At 44.0% G+C, this 16,278-nt stretch overlaps 1 long non-coding RNA gene and 1 pseudogene across 1 annotated transcript; both read right to left on the bottom strand.

The window, feature by feature from the left end:
* LOC127923505 (pre-mRNA 3'-end-processing factor FIP1-like) overlaps positions 1 to 15,514 on the bottom strand; it is a 65,201-nt pseudogene extending 49,687 nt beyond the window's left edge.
* LOC127923504 (uncharacterized) lies at positions 4,814 to 5,745 on the bottom strand. Its single transcript, XR_008114554.1, has 3 exons — positions 5,706 to 5,745; positions 5,266 to 5,375; positions 4,814 to 5,221 (listed from the first exon to the last, which is right to left on the bottom strand). It is a non-coding gene; the product is annotated as an uncharacterized LOC127923504 (long non-coding RNA).
* Positions 15,515 to 16,278: the final 764 nt, after the last annotated feature.

The following is a 16,278-nucleotide window of genomic DNA, read 5'->3' as shown; positions in this document are numbered from 1 at the left end:
CTATGGTGAGGGAATGGACACCTATGGCGGTGGGAATGGACACCTATGGCAGTGGGAATGGACACCTATGGTGGTGGGACACCTATGGCAGTGGGAATGGACACCTATGGTGGTGGGAATGGACACCTATGGTGGTGGGAATGGACACCTATGGTGGTGGGAACACCTATGGACACCTATGGTGGTGGGAATGGACACCTATGGTGGTGGGACTGGACACCTATGGTGGTGGGAATGGACACCTATGGGAATGGACACCTGGGAATGGACACCTATGGTGGTGGGACTGGACACCTATGGTGGTGAATGGACACCTATGGTGGTGAGACTGGACACCTATGGTGGTGGGAATGGACACCTATGGTGGTGGGACTGGACACCTATGGTGTGGGACTGGACACCTATGGTATGGTGGGAATGGACACCTATGGTGGTGGGACTGGACACCTATGGTGGTGGGAATGGACACCTATGGTGGTGGGACTGGACACCTATGGTGGTGGGAATGGACACCTATGGTGGTGGGAATGGACACCTATGGTGGTGGGACACCTATGGCAGTGGGAATGGACACCTATGGTGGTGGGAATGGACACCTATGGTGGTGGGAATGGACACCTATGGTGGTGGGAATGGACACCTATGGCAGTGGGAATGGACACCTATGGCAGTGGGAATGGACACCTATGGTGGTGGGAATGGACACCTATGGTGGTGGGAATGGACACCTATGGTGGTGGGAATGGACACCTATGGTGGGAATGGACACCTATGGTGGACACCTATGGTGGGAATGGACACCTATGGCAGTGGGAATGGACACCTATGGTGGTGGGAATGGACACCTATGGTGGTGGGAATGGACACCTATGGCAGTGGGAATGGACACCTATGGTGGTGGGAATGGACACCTATGGCAGTGGGAATGGACACCTATGGTGGTGGGAATGGACACCTATGGTGGTGGGAATGGACACCTGGACACCTATGGTGGTGGGAATGGACACCTATGGCAGTGGGAATGGACACCTATGGCAGTGGGAATGGACACCTATGGCAGTGGGAATGGACACCTATGGTGGTGGGAATGGACACCTATGGCAGTGGGAATGGACACCTATGGTGGTGGACACCTATGGACACACCTATGGCAGTGGGAATGGACACCTATGGCAGAATGGACACCTATGGTGGTGGGAATGGACACCTATGGCAGTGGGAATGGACACCTATGGCAGTGGGAATGGACACCTATGGCGTGGGAATGGACACCTATGGCAGTGGGAATGGACACCTATGGTGTGGGAATGGACACCTGGTGGTGGAATGGACACCTATGGTGGTGGGAATGGACACCTATGGCAGTGGGAATGGACACCTATGGACACATGGTGGTGGGAATGGACACCTATGGTGGTGGGAATGGACACCTATGGTGGTGGAATGGACACCTATGGTGGTGGAATGGACACCTATGGTGGTGGGAATGGACACCTATGGTGGTGGGACTGGACACCTATGGTGGTGGGAATGGACACCTATGGTGGTGGGAATGGACACCTATGGTGGTGGGAATGGACACCTATGGTGGTGGGAATGGACACCTATGGTGGTGGGAATGGACACCTATGGTGGTGGGAATGGACACCTATGGTGGTGGGAATGGACACCTATGGTGGGGAATGGACACCTATGGCAGTGGGAATGGACACCTATGGTGGTGGGAATGGACACCCTATGGTGGTGGGAATGGACACCTATGGCAGTGGGACTGGACACCCCATGGCAGTGGGAATGGACACCTATGGTGGTGGGAATGGACACCTATGGTGGTGGGACTGGACACCTATGGTGGTGGGAATGGACACCTATGGCGGTGGGAATGGACACCCATGGCAGTGGGAATGGACACCTATGGCAGTGGGAATGGACACCTATGGCAGTGGGAATGGACACCTATGGCAGTGGGAATGGACACCTATGGCGGTGGGAATGGACACCTATGGCAGTGAATGGACACCTATGGCAGTGGGAATGGACACCTATGGTGGTGGGAATGGACACCTATGGTGGTGGGAATGGACACCTATGGCAGTGAATGGACACCTATGGCGGTGGGAATGGACACCTATGGTGGTGGGAATGGACACCTATGGCAGTGGGAATGGACACCTATGGTGGTGGGAATGGACACCTATGGCAGTGGGAATGGACACCTATGGCAGTGGAATGGACACCTATGGCAGTGGGACACCTATGGGGAAGGACACCCATGGAAATGGACACCTATGGCGGTGGGAATGGACACCTATGGCAGTGGGAATGGACACCTATGGCAGTGGGAATGGACACCTATGGCAGTGGGAATGGACACCTATGGTGGTGGGAATGGACACCCATGGCAGTGGGAATGGACACCTATGGCAGTGGGAATGGACACCTATGGCAGTGGGAATGGACACCTATGGCAGTGGGAATGGACACCTATGGCAGTGGGAATGGACACCTATGGCAGTGGGAATGGACACCTATGGCAGTGGGAATGGACACCTATGGCAGTGGGAATGGACACCTATGGTGGTGGGAATGGACACCTATGGCAGTGGGAATGGACACCTATGGTGGTGGGAATGGACACCTATGGCAGTGGGAATGGACACCTATGGCAGTGGGAATGGACACCTATGGCAGTGGGAATGGACACCTATGGTGGTGGGAATGGACACCTATGGTGGTGGGAATGGACACCTATGGCAGTGGGAATGGACACCTATGGCAGTGGGAATGGACACCTATGGTGGTGGGAATGGACACCTATGGTGGTGGGAATGGACACCTATGGTGGTGGAATGGACACCTATGGCAGTGGGAATGGACACCTATGGCAGTGGGAATGGACACCTATGGCAGTGGGAATGGACACCTATGGCAGTGGGAATGGACACCTATCACATGGTGGTGGAATGGACACCTATGGCAGGTGGGAATGGACACCTATGGTGGTGGGAATGGACACCTATGGTGGTGGGAATGGACACCTATGGCAGTGGGAATGGACACCTATGGCAGTGGGAATGGACACCTATGGCAGTGGGAATGGACACCTATGGCAGTGGGAATGGACACCTATGGTGGTGGGAATGGACACCTATGGTGGTGGGAATGGACACCTATGGCAGTGGGAATGGACACCTATGGCAGGGGAATGGACACCTATGGCAGTGGGAATGGACACCTATGGCAGTGGGAATGGACACCTATGGCAGTGGGAATGGACACCTTATGGCAGTGGAATGGACACCTATGGCAGGGAATGGACACCTCTATTAGCATGTACTTTACATTTCCCACTCCATGTCGGCCCATGTCTATAGTTAATGTAGTTGTGGCCACTGTGTAAAGTGTATAGAACAGGTGAAGAACAGAACTCTACAGTACCTGTTCCATAGGGTCTGGCTCCCGCTGTCTTTATGTTCAGGTTAACAGGAGCCACTCCATACGTTCTACAACAACAAACCAGACATGTCAACAACAACAACAACAAACCACATGTCAACAACAACAACAACAAACCAGACATGACAACAACAACAAACCAGACATGTCAACAACAACAACAAACAAGACATGTCAACAACAACAACAAACAAGACATGTCAACAACAACAACAACCCAGACATGTCAACAACAACAACCCAGACATGTCAACAACAACAACCCAGACATGTCAACAACAACAACAACAAACAAGACATGTCAACAACAACAACAACAAACCAGACATGTCAACAACAACAACAACAACCCAGACATGTCAACAACAACAACCCAGACATGTCAACAACAGCGTCAAAGGCTGTGAAATACAATAGATGAATTCAGGCTCATCAGCTGTACTTGAAACCCCTTATCTGGGAATAATACGGTCAGATCGGCTTAGACATTACGGGTGAACTATCCCTTTAAAGACATTACGGGTGAGCTATCCCTTTAAAGACATTACGGGTGAACTATCCCTTTAAAGACATTACGGGTGAACTATCCCTTTAAAGACATTACGGGTGAGCTATCCCTTTAAAGACATTACGGGTGAACTATCCCTTTAAAGACATTACGGGTGAACTATCCCTTTAAAGACATTACGGGTGAACTATCCCTTTAAAGACATTACGGGTGAACTATCCCTTTAAAGACATTACGGGTGAACTATCCCTTTAAAGACATTACGGGTGAACTATCCCTTTAAAGACATTACGGGTGAACTATCCCTTTAAAGACATTACGGGTGAACTATCCCTTTAAAGACATTACGGGTGAACTATCCCTTTAAAGACATTACGGGTGAACTATCCCTTTAAAGACATTACGGGTGAACTATCCCTCTAAAGACCGTAGCTAGCATGAAATTTATCTTGTAAAAAAAAAACAATCAATCTTAACATAATTACTAGTTAACTACACACGGCTGATGATATTACTAGTTTAACTAGCTTGTCCCTGAGTTGCAAATCATCAATGCGGTGCCTGTTAATTTGCCATCCAATCACAAGCCTACTTCGCCAAACAGGTATCAATGCGGTGCCTGTTAATTTATCATCCAATCACAAGCCTACTTCGCCAAACAGGTATCAATGCGGTGCCTGTTAATTTATCATCCAATCACAGCCTACTTCGCCAAACAGGTATCAATGCGGTGCCTTTTAATTTATCATCCAATCACAAGCCTACTTCGCCAAAAAGGTATCAATGCGGTGCCTGTTAATTTATCATCCAATCACAGCCTACTTCGCCAAACAGGTATCAAGGTATCAAACACCAATGTACCTAACCCTAAACACCAATGTACCTAACCCTAAACACCAATGTACCTAACCCTAAACACCAATGTACCCAACCCTAAACACCAATGTACCTAACCCTAAACACCAATGTACCTAACCCTAAACACCAATGTACCTAACCCTAAACACCAATGTACCTAACCCTAAACACCAATGTACCTAACCCTAAACACCAATGTACCTAACCCTAAACACCAATGTACCCAACCCTAAACACCAATGTACCTAACCCTAAACACCAATGTACCTAACCCTAAACACCAATGTACCTAACCCTAAACACCAATGTACCTAACCCTAAACACCAATGTACCTAACCCTAAACACCAATGTACCTAACCCTAAACACCAATGTACCTAACCATAAACACCAATGTACCTAACTATAAACACCAATGTACCTAACCATAAACACCAATGTACCTAACCCTAAACACCAATGTACCTAACCCTAAACACCAATGTACCTAACCCTAAACACCAATGTACCTAACCCTAAACACCAATGTACCTAACCCTAAACACCAATGTACCTAACCCTAAACACCAATGTACCCAACCCTAAACACCAATGTACCTAACCCTAAACACCAATGTACCTAACTATAAACACCAATGTACCTAACTATAAACACCAATGTACCCAACCCTAAACACCAATGTACCCAACCCTAAACACCAATGTACCTAACCCTAAACACCAATGTACCTAACTATAAACACCAATGTACCTAACCCTAAACACCATGTACCCAACCCTAAACACCAATGTACCTAACCCTAAACACCAATGTACCTAACCCTAAACACCAATGTACCTAACCCCTAAACACCAATGTACCCAACCCTAAACACCAATGTACCTAACCCTAAACACCAATGTACCTAACCATAAACACCAATGTACCTAACCCTAAACACCAATGTACCTAACCCTAAACACCAATGTACCTAACCCTAAACACCAATGTACCTAACCCTAAACACCAATGTACCTAACCATAAACACCAATGTACCTAACTATAAACACCAATGTACCCAACCCTAAACACCAATGTACCTAACTATAAACACCAATGTACCTAACTATAAACACCAATGTACCTAACTATAAACACCAATGTACCCAACCCTAAACACCAATGTACCTAACTATAAACACCAATGTACCTAACTATAAACACCAATGTACCCAACCCAAACACCAATGTACCTAACTATAAACACCAATGTACCTAACTATAAACACCAATGTACCTAACTATAAACACCAATGTACCTAACCCTAAACACCAATGTACCTAACCCTAAACACCAATGTACCTAACTATAAACACCAATGTACCTAACCCTAAACACCAATGTACCTAACCCTAAACACCAATGTACCTAACCCTAAACACCAATGTACCTAACTATAAACACCAATGTACCTAACTATAAACACCAATGTACCCAACCCTAAACACCAATGTACCTAACCCTAAACACCAATGTACCTAACCCTAAACACCAATGTACCCAACCCTAAACACCAATGTACCTAACTATAAACACCAATGTACCTAACTATAAACACCAATGTACCTAACCCTAAACACCAATGTACCTAACCCTAAACACCAATGTACCTAACCCTAAACACCAATGTACCCAACCCTAAACACCAATGTACCCAACCCTAAACACCAATGTACCTAACCCTAAACACCAATGTACCTAACTATAAACACCAATGTACCTAACTATAAACACCAATGTACCCAACCCTAAACACCAATGTACCTAACCCTAAACACCAATGTACCTAACTATAAACACCAATGTACCCAACCCTAAACACCAATGTACCTAACTATAAACACCAATGTACCTAACTATAAACACCAATGTACCTAACTATAAACACCAATGTACCTAACCCCTAAACACCAATGTACCTAACCCTAAACACCAATGTACCTAACTATAAACACCAATGTACCTAACCCTAAACACCAATGTACCTAACCCTAAACACCAATGTACCTAACCCTAAACACCAATGTACCCAACCCTAAACACCAATGTACCTAACTATAAACACCAATGTACCTAACTATAAACACCAATGTACCTAACTATAAACACCAATGTACCCAACCCTAAACACCAATGTACCTAACCCTAAACACCAATGTACCTAACCCTAAACACCAATGTACCTAACCATAAACACCAATGTACCTAACCATAAACACCAATGTACCTAACCCTAAACACCAATGTACCTAACCCTAAACACCAATGTACCTAACCCTAAACACCAATGTACCTAACTATAAACACCAATGTACCCAACCCTAAACACCAATGTACCTAACTCTAAACACCAATGTACCTAACTCTAAACACCAATGTACCCAACCCTAAACACCAATGTACCTAACTATAAACACCAATGTACCTAACTATAAACACCAATGTACCTAACCCTAAACACCAATGTACCTAACCCTAAACACCAATGTACCTAACCCTAAACACCAATGTACCTAACCCTAAACACCAATGTACCCAACCCTAAACACCAATGTACCTAACTATAAACACCAATGTACCTAACTATAAACACCAATGTACCTAACTATAAACACCAATGTACCTAACTATAAACACCAATGTACCTAACTATAAACACCAATGTACCTAACCCTAAACACCAATGTACCTAACCCTAAAACACCAATGTACCTAACCCTAAACACCAATGTACCTAACCCTAAACACCAATGTACCTAACCATAAACACCAATGTACCTAACCATAAACACCAATGTACCTAACCCTAAACACCAATGTACCTAACCCTAAACACCAATGTACCTAACCCTAAAAACACCAATGTACCTAACCATAAACACCAATGTACCTAACTATAAACACCAATGTACCCAACCCTAAACACCAATGTACCTAACTATAAACACCAATGTACCTAACTCTAAACACCAATGTACCCAACCCTAAACACCAATGTACCCAACCCTAAACACCAATGTACCTAACCCTAAACACCAATGTACCTAACCCTAAACACCAATGTACCTAACCCTAAACACCAATGTACCTAACTATAAACACCAATGTACCCAACCCTAAACACCAATGTACCTAACCCTAAACACCAATGTACCTAACCCTAAACACCAATGTACCTAACTCTAAACACCAATTTACCCAACCCAAAACACCAATGTCCCTAACTCTAAACACCAATGTACCCAACCCTAAACACCAATGTACCTAACTATAAACACCAATGTACCTAACCCTAAACACCAATGTACCTAACCCTAAACACCAATGTACCTAACTATAAACACCAATGTACCTAACCCTAAACACCAATGTACCTAACCCTAAACACCAATGTACCTAACCCTAAACACCAATGTACCCAACCCTAAACACCAATGTACCTAACCATAAACACCAATGTACCTAACTATAAACACCAATGTACCTAACTATAAACACCAATGTACCTAACCCTAAACACCAATGTACCTAACCATAAACACCAATGTACCTAACTATAAACACCAATGTACCTAACCATAAACACCAATGTACCTAACCATAAACACCAATGTACCTAACCCTAAACACCAATGTACCTAACCCTAAACACCAATGTACCTAACCCTAAACACCAATGTACCTAACTATAAACACCAATGTACCCAACCCTAAACACCAATGTACCTAACTCTAAACACCAATGTACCTAACTCTAAACACCAATGTACCCAACCCTAAACACCAATGTACCTAACTATAAACACCAATGTACCTAACTATAAACACCAATGTACCTAACCCTAAACCAATGTACCTAACCCTAAACACCAATGTACCTAACCCAACACACAATGTACCTAACCCTAAACACCAATGTACCCAACCCTAAACACCAATGTACCTAACTATAAACACCAATGTACCTAACTATAAACACCAATGTACCTAACTATAAACACCAATGTACCTAACTATAAACACCAATGTACCTAACCCTAAACACCAATGTACCTAACCCTAAACACCAATGTACCTAACCCTAAACACCAATGTACCTAACCCTAAACACCAATGTACCTAACCATAAACACCAATGTACCTAACCATAAACACCAATGTACCTAACCCTAAACACCAATGTACCTAACCCTAAACACCAATGTACCTAACCATAAACACCAATGTACCTAACCATAAACACCAATGTACCTAACTATAAACACCAATGTACCCAACCCTAAACACCAATGTACCTAACTATAAACACCAATGTACCTAACTCTAAACACCAATGTACCCAACCCTAAACACCAATGTACCCAACCCTAAACACCAATGTACCTAACCCTAAACACCAATGTACCTAACCCTAAACACCAATGTACCTAACCCTAAACACCAATGTACCTAACTATAAACACCAATGTACCCAACCCTAAACACCAATGTACCTAACCCTAAACACCAATGTACCTAACCCTAAACACCAATGTACCTAACTCTAAACACCAATGTACCTAACCCTAAACACCAATGTACCTAACCCTAAACACCAATGTACCTAACTCTAAACACCAATGTACCTAATCCTAAACACCAATGTACCTAAACCTAAACACCAATGTACCTAAACCTAAACACCAATGTACCTAACCCTAAACACCAATGCCTTAATTCAAATCAAAACACAAGTATATTTTTTTTAAACCTGCATATTTAGTTAAAAGAAATTCATGTTTATAAAAATTTAAACATTTGACCCAGAAATTATAGTTTCTGGATTTGACCATATTAATTACATAAAGCTGGTATTTGCGTGTGTTTATTATATTATAATTAAGTCTATGATTTGATATTTGATAGAGCAGTCTGACTGAGCGTTGGTAGGCAGCAGCAGGCTCGTAAACATTCATTTAAACAGCACTTTAACGGCGTTTGCCAGCAGCTCTTCGCTGTGCTTCAAGCATTGCGCTGTTTACGACTTCAAGCCTATCAACTCACGAGATTAGGATGGCAATTAGAACACCTATTAGAACATCCAATAGGATGGCAATTAGAACAACTATTAGAACATCCAATAGGGTGGCAACTAGAACAACTATTAGAACATCCAATAGGGTGGCAATTAGAACAACTATTAGAACATCCAATAGGGTGGCAATTAGAACACCTATTAGAACATCCAATAGGGTGGCAATTAGAACATCCAATAGGGTGGCAATTAGAACATCCAATAGGGTGGCAATTAGAACAACTATTAGAACATCCAATAGGGTGGCAATTAGAACAACTATTAGAACATCCAATAGGGTGGCAATTAGAACATCCAATAGGGTGGCACTTAGAACATCCAATAGGGTGGCAATTAGAACATCCAATAGGGTGGCAATTAGAACAACTATTAGAATATCCAATAGGGTGGCACTAGAACACCTATTAGAACATCCAATAGGGTGGAAATTAGAACACCTATTAGAACATCCAATAGGGTGGCAATTAGAACAACTATTAGAACATCCAATAGTCAAAGGTATATGAAATACAAATGCTATAGAGAGAAATAGACCTATAATAACTACAACCTAAAGCTTCTTAACTGGGAATATTGAAGACTCATGTTAAAAGGAACCACCACCTTCATATGTTCTCATGTTCTGAGCAAGGAACTGAAACGTTAGCTTTCTTACATGGCAAATATTGCACTTTTACTTTCTTCTCCAACACTGTGTTTTTGCATTATTTAAACCAAATTGAACACGTTTGATTATTTATTTGAGACTATATTGATTTTTTATTTATGTATTATACTAAGTTAAAATAAAAGTGTTCATTCGGTATTGTTATAATTGTCATTATTACAAATACATATATACAAATCGGCCGATTAATCGGTACGCTTTTTTGGTTCTCCAATAATCGGTATCGCCGTTGACGCGCACGTGTACTGTGGGGACCTCTACTTTAAAGACGCGCACGTGTACTGTAGGGACCTCTACTTTAAAGACGTGTACTGTAGGGACCTCTACTTTAAAACGTGCACGTGTACTGTAGGGACCTCTACTTTAAAGACGCGCACATGTACTGTAGGGACCTCTACTTTAAAGATGTGTACTGTGGGGATCTCTACTTTAAAGACGCGCACGTGTACTGTAGGGACCTCTACTTTAAAGACGCGCACGTGTACTGTAGGGACTTCTACTTTAAAGACGCGCACGTGTACTGTGGGGATCTCTACTTTAAAGACACTTACGTGTACTGTGGGGATCTCTACTTTAAAGACGTGCACGTGTACTGTAGGGACCTCTACTTTAAAGACGTGTACTGTAGGGACCTCTACTTTAAAGACACGTACTGTGGGGATCTCTACTTTAAAGACGTGTACTGTGGGGATCTCTACTTTAAAGACGCGCACGTGTACTGTAGGGACCTCTACTTTAAAGACGTGTACTGTAGGGACCTCTACTTTAAAGACGTGTACTGTAGGGATCTCTACTTTAAAGACGTGTACTGTAGGGACCTCTACTTTAAAGACGTGTACTGTGGGGACCTCTACTTTAAAGACGTGTACTGTAGGGACCTCTACTTTAAAGACGTGTACTGTGGGGACCTCTACTTTAAAGACGTGTACTGTAGGGACCTCTACTTTAAAGACGTGTACTGTAGGGACCTCTACTTTAAAGACATGTACTGTAGGGACCTCTACTTTAAAGACACTTACGTGTACTGTAGGGACCTCTACTTTAAAGACGTGTACTGTAGGGACCTCTACTTTAAAGACGTGTACTGTAGGGACCTCTACTTTAAAGACGTGTACTGTAGGGACCTCTACTTTAAAGATGTGTACTGTAGGGACCTCTACTTTAAAGATGTGTACTGTGGGGACCTCTACTTTAAAGATGTGTACTGTGGGGACCTCTACTTTAAAGATGTGTACTGTGGGGACCTCTACTTTAAAGACGTGTACTGTAGGGACCTCTACTTTAAAGATGTGTACTGTGGGGACCTCTACTTTAAAGATGTGTACTGTGGGGACCTCTACTTTAAAGATGTGTACTGTGGGGACCTCTACTTTAAAGACGTGTACTGTAGGGACCTCTACTTTAAAGACGTGTACTGTAGGGACCTCTACTTTAAAGACACGTACGTGTACTGTGGGGCTCGGTCTTGATGTCTCCGATGGTGACACGAACATCATCGTCATCATCGCGCTGTCGCTATCACTGTCGTCATCATCTCCTGGCTCCTTCTCCTGAGAAAGAGAGAGGAGAGAGAGAGGGGGATGGAGGGGAAAGAGAGGGAAGGGGGATAGGGAGAGAGATGGAGAGAGTGGGAGAGAGAGAGGGGGATGGAGAGGGAAAGAGGGGAAGGGGGATAGTAGGGAGAGAGATGGAGAGAGGGGGAGAGAGAGGGGGGGTGGAGAGGGAAAGAGAGGGAAGGGGGATAGTAGGGAGAGAGATGAAGAGAGGGGAGAGAGAGGGGGATGGATGGGGAAAGAGAGGAAGGGATAGGAGAGAGATGGAGAGAGGGGAGAGAGAGAGGGGGATGGAGAGGGAAAGAGAGGGAAGGGGGATAGTAGGGAGAGAGATGGAAAAGAGGGAGGGAATGAGAGAGAAGGGGAGGGAGAGAGAGAAGGGGGGATAGGGAGAGATGGAAAAGAGGGAGGGAATGAGAGAGAAGGGAGGAGAGAGAGAGGGGATGGAGAGGAAAGAGGGGGAAGGGGGATAGTAGGGAGAGAGATGGAGAGAGGGGGAGAGAGGGGGGATGGAGAGGGAAAGAGAGGGAAGGGGGATAGGGAGAGAGATGGAGAGAGGGGGGAGAGAGAGAGGGGGGGATGGATGGGGAAAGAGAGGGAAGGGGGATAGGGAGAAATGGAAAAAGAGGGAGGGAATGAGAGAGAAGGGAGAGGAGAGAGAGAGGGGATGGAGAGGGAAAGAGAGGGAAGGGGGATAGTAGGGAGAGAGATGGAAAAAAGAGGAGGGAAGAGAGAGAAGGAGGAGAGAGAAACAAACAGAGAGAGACAGAAACCCGGATCAGAACCCATCTCCTGAACACATAACACAGGTCCTGGAGTGTTTCCAGACCACATGAACTGACCAGGAGAAACTCCAGACTTTAATTACACACAAATCCCAATTCACCCATGCCTTGCATCGACAACGATAGGAGAAAAACACTACCCCTCGGTCACAAATGGCACCCTATTCCCTATATGGGCACTGCTTTAGACCAGAGCCCTGTGGCACCCTATTCCCTATACCCTAGTGCACTACTTTAGACCAGAGCCTATGGCACCCTATATAGTGCACTACTTTAGACCAGAGCCCTGTGGCACCCAATTCCCTATATAGTGCACTACTTTAGACCAGAGCCCTGTGGCACCCTATTCCCTATATAGTGCACTACTTTAGACCAGAGCCCTGTGGCACCCTATTCCCTATATAGGGCACTACTTTAGACCAGAGCCCTATGGCACCCTATTCCCTATATAGTGCACTACTTCGGTCAAACTTGGTGCACGACAGGGGAATAGGGTGCGATTTGGGACACACAGGGGGAAGAGGTCTTACCTGAGCTTCCACTCCATTGCCTGTAGTAGCTGCCTCTTCTGACTCAGTAGCAGGAATAGGTGCACTGAGGATGGAAATATCATCAAAACATTCAAACTGAGGACTGAAATATCATCAATACATTCAGACTGAGGACTGAAATATCACCAACACATTCAGACTGAGGACTGAAATATCACCCAAAACATTCAGACTGAGGACTGAAATATCACCAAAACATTCAGACTGGAGGACTGAAATATCACCAACACATTCAGACCGAGGACTGAAATATCACCAACACATTCAGACTGAGGACTGAAATATCACCAAAACATTCAGACTGAGGACTGAAATATCACCAAAACATTCAGACTGAGGACTGAAATATCACCAACACATTCAGACTGAGGACTGAAATATCACCAAAACATTCCGACTGAGGACTGAAATATCACCAAAACATTCAGACTGAAGACTGAAATATCACCAATACATTATTCAGACTGAGGACTGAAATATCATCAAAACACTCAGACTGAGGACTGAAATATCATCAACACATTCAGACTGAGGACTGAAATATCATCAAAACACTCAGACTGAGGACTGAAATATCACCAAAACATTCAGACTGAGGACTGAAATATCACCAAAACATTCAGACTGAGGACTGAAATATCACCAACACATTCAGACTGAGGACTGAAATATCATCAAAACATTCAGACTGAGGACTGAAATATCATCAAAACACTCAGACTGAGGACTGAAATATGATCAACACATTCAGACTGAGGACTGAAATATCATCAAAACACTCAGACTGAGGACTGAAATATCATCAAAACACTCAGACTGAGGACTGAAATATCACCAATACATTATTCAGACTGAGGACAGAAATATCCATCAAAAACATTATTCCAATTTGTAAGTCGCTCTGGATAAGAGCGTCTGCTAAATGACTTAAATGTAAATGTACATTCAGACTGAGGACTGAAATATCATCAACACATTCAGACTGAGGACTGAAATATCATCAAAACACTCAGACTGAGGACTGAAATATCACCAAAACATTCAGACTGAGGACTGAAATATCACCAATACATTATTCAGACTGAGGACAGAAATATCACAAAACATTCAGACTGAGGGCTGAAATATCATCAAAACATTCAGACTGAGGACTGAAATATCATCAAAACACTCAGACTGAGGACTGAAATATGATCAACACATTCAGACTGAGGACTGAAATATCATCAAAACACTCAGACTGAGGACTGAAATATCACCAGCACATCCAGACTGAGGACTGAAATATCACCAAAACATTCAGACTGAGGACTGAAATATGATCATCCTGTAGACAACACAACAAGAGAAAGTTGAGACAACTCAGCAACAGTCTTATTTATACACAAACAGGGCGCGTTACTCACCTGACAGCAGCGGATAGTTTGGCCTCTTCTTCATCAGCTCTCTCATCATCATCTAGAAGGGAAACGACCATTCATTAACTAACTAACTAACGGTAAAAATGTCAACGATAAAGTCATAGATTACAACATCTAACGTCCCCTAGTTGAATAAACTTACATAGCTAACTAGCCACGTTTATTGGTTCAGAATGATCAAATGCAAAACGAGCCATTCAATGCTTGTGCCGTCCATTGTATTTTCCCCCCGCATACAGGTAAGGTAGCTAGATATCTTACAAACTGAGCAATGTGCAAATCCTTGGTGCAATCCTGAAGGATTTGCTGTAGCGTTAGTTTGGTCGGCTCGACGTTTACAGTGACACTAGGCCAACACATGCAGCAGCACCACGGCACCTTTAGTCTTTAGCAAAGCGACAGCAACTACTGTGCTAATCAGGTAGCACCTAACGACTTGCAGTTGCATGTGGCATTAGTTATATAACTGGAACCACTTATAGCTAAATGTTATATTCATTGTAAACACCTCCGTAGAGCCACTCTTCTTCCTCGTCTCCGCCATCTCCCGCACTCGCGTCCGCCGGGGTTGTTTTGTCTGCCGCCTCTTCCGCAGACATCTTCTTTGACCCGCGGTAAGAAAGTGTCTTTCACGAAGATCGCAACTCTCGTTTTCCAGCGAGCTAGTTGGCTAACGAAACAACCCGGATAAGTAGTAAATGCACGACCAAACAACAACAAAAAAAAAATATATATCTATAGTTAAAACAGCAGAAGTCGTCGTAAATTATTGCATTATCTTGAAGCGCGGAAAAATATCCAGTTCATACATTTTGATTTCGACGAGCGAGCGGGTGGACCGTGTGCCCGGAAGTAAAATCCTTCAACAGAGGGCAAGCAAACTGTCTTCCTATTGGTCTAGCGGGATTCTGTCGGCGGAAGTCAAACATTGAACGGTTCATGCGCAGTTTGGACCGGGGTGTCGAATGGAGTAACCTGTTCAAGACACAAGAGGGCGAAATAACATCAATCCGATTTTTCTGGGTGGGAGGCACCGCATGAAGTTGTTTTTTATTATTGAAGGACAATGTACCAAACCACTCCCTGGGATACATCTACTTGCTATTTTGTTCATCACAACAATTATGTGTTGCTACATTGGTGACAACATTCAAATCAAATCAAAATCAAATCAAAATGTATTTATATAGCCCTTCGTACATCAGCTGATATCTCAAAGTGCTGTACAGAAACCCAGCCTGAAACCCCAAAACAGCAAACAATGCAGGTGTAGAAGCACGGTGGCTAGGAAAAACTCCCCTAGAAAGGCCAAAACCTAGGAAGAAACCTAGAGAGGAACCAGGCTATGGGGGTGGCTTCTGGC

The sequence above is a fragment of the Oncorhynchus keta genome, unplaced genomic scaffold, assembly GCF_023373465.1.
Source record: "Oncorhynchus keta strain PuntledgeMale-10-30-2019 unplaced genomic scaffold, Oket_V2 Un_contig_2991_pilon_pilon, whole genome shotgun sequence".
NCBI lineage: Eukaryota > Metazoa > Chordata > Actinopteri > Salmoniformes > Salmonidae > Oncorhynchus > Oncorhynchus keta.
Note: the sequence above shows the minus strand (reverse complement) of the source record. Positions and strands in the feature narration are given on the sequence as shown.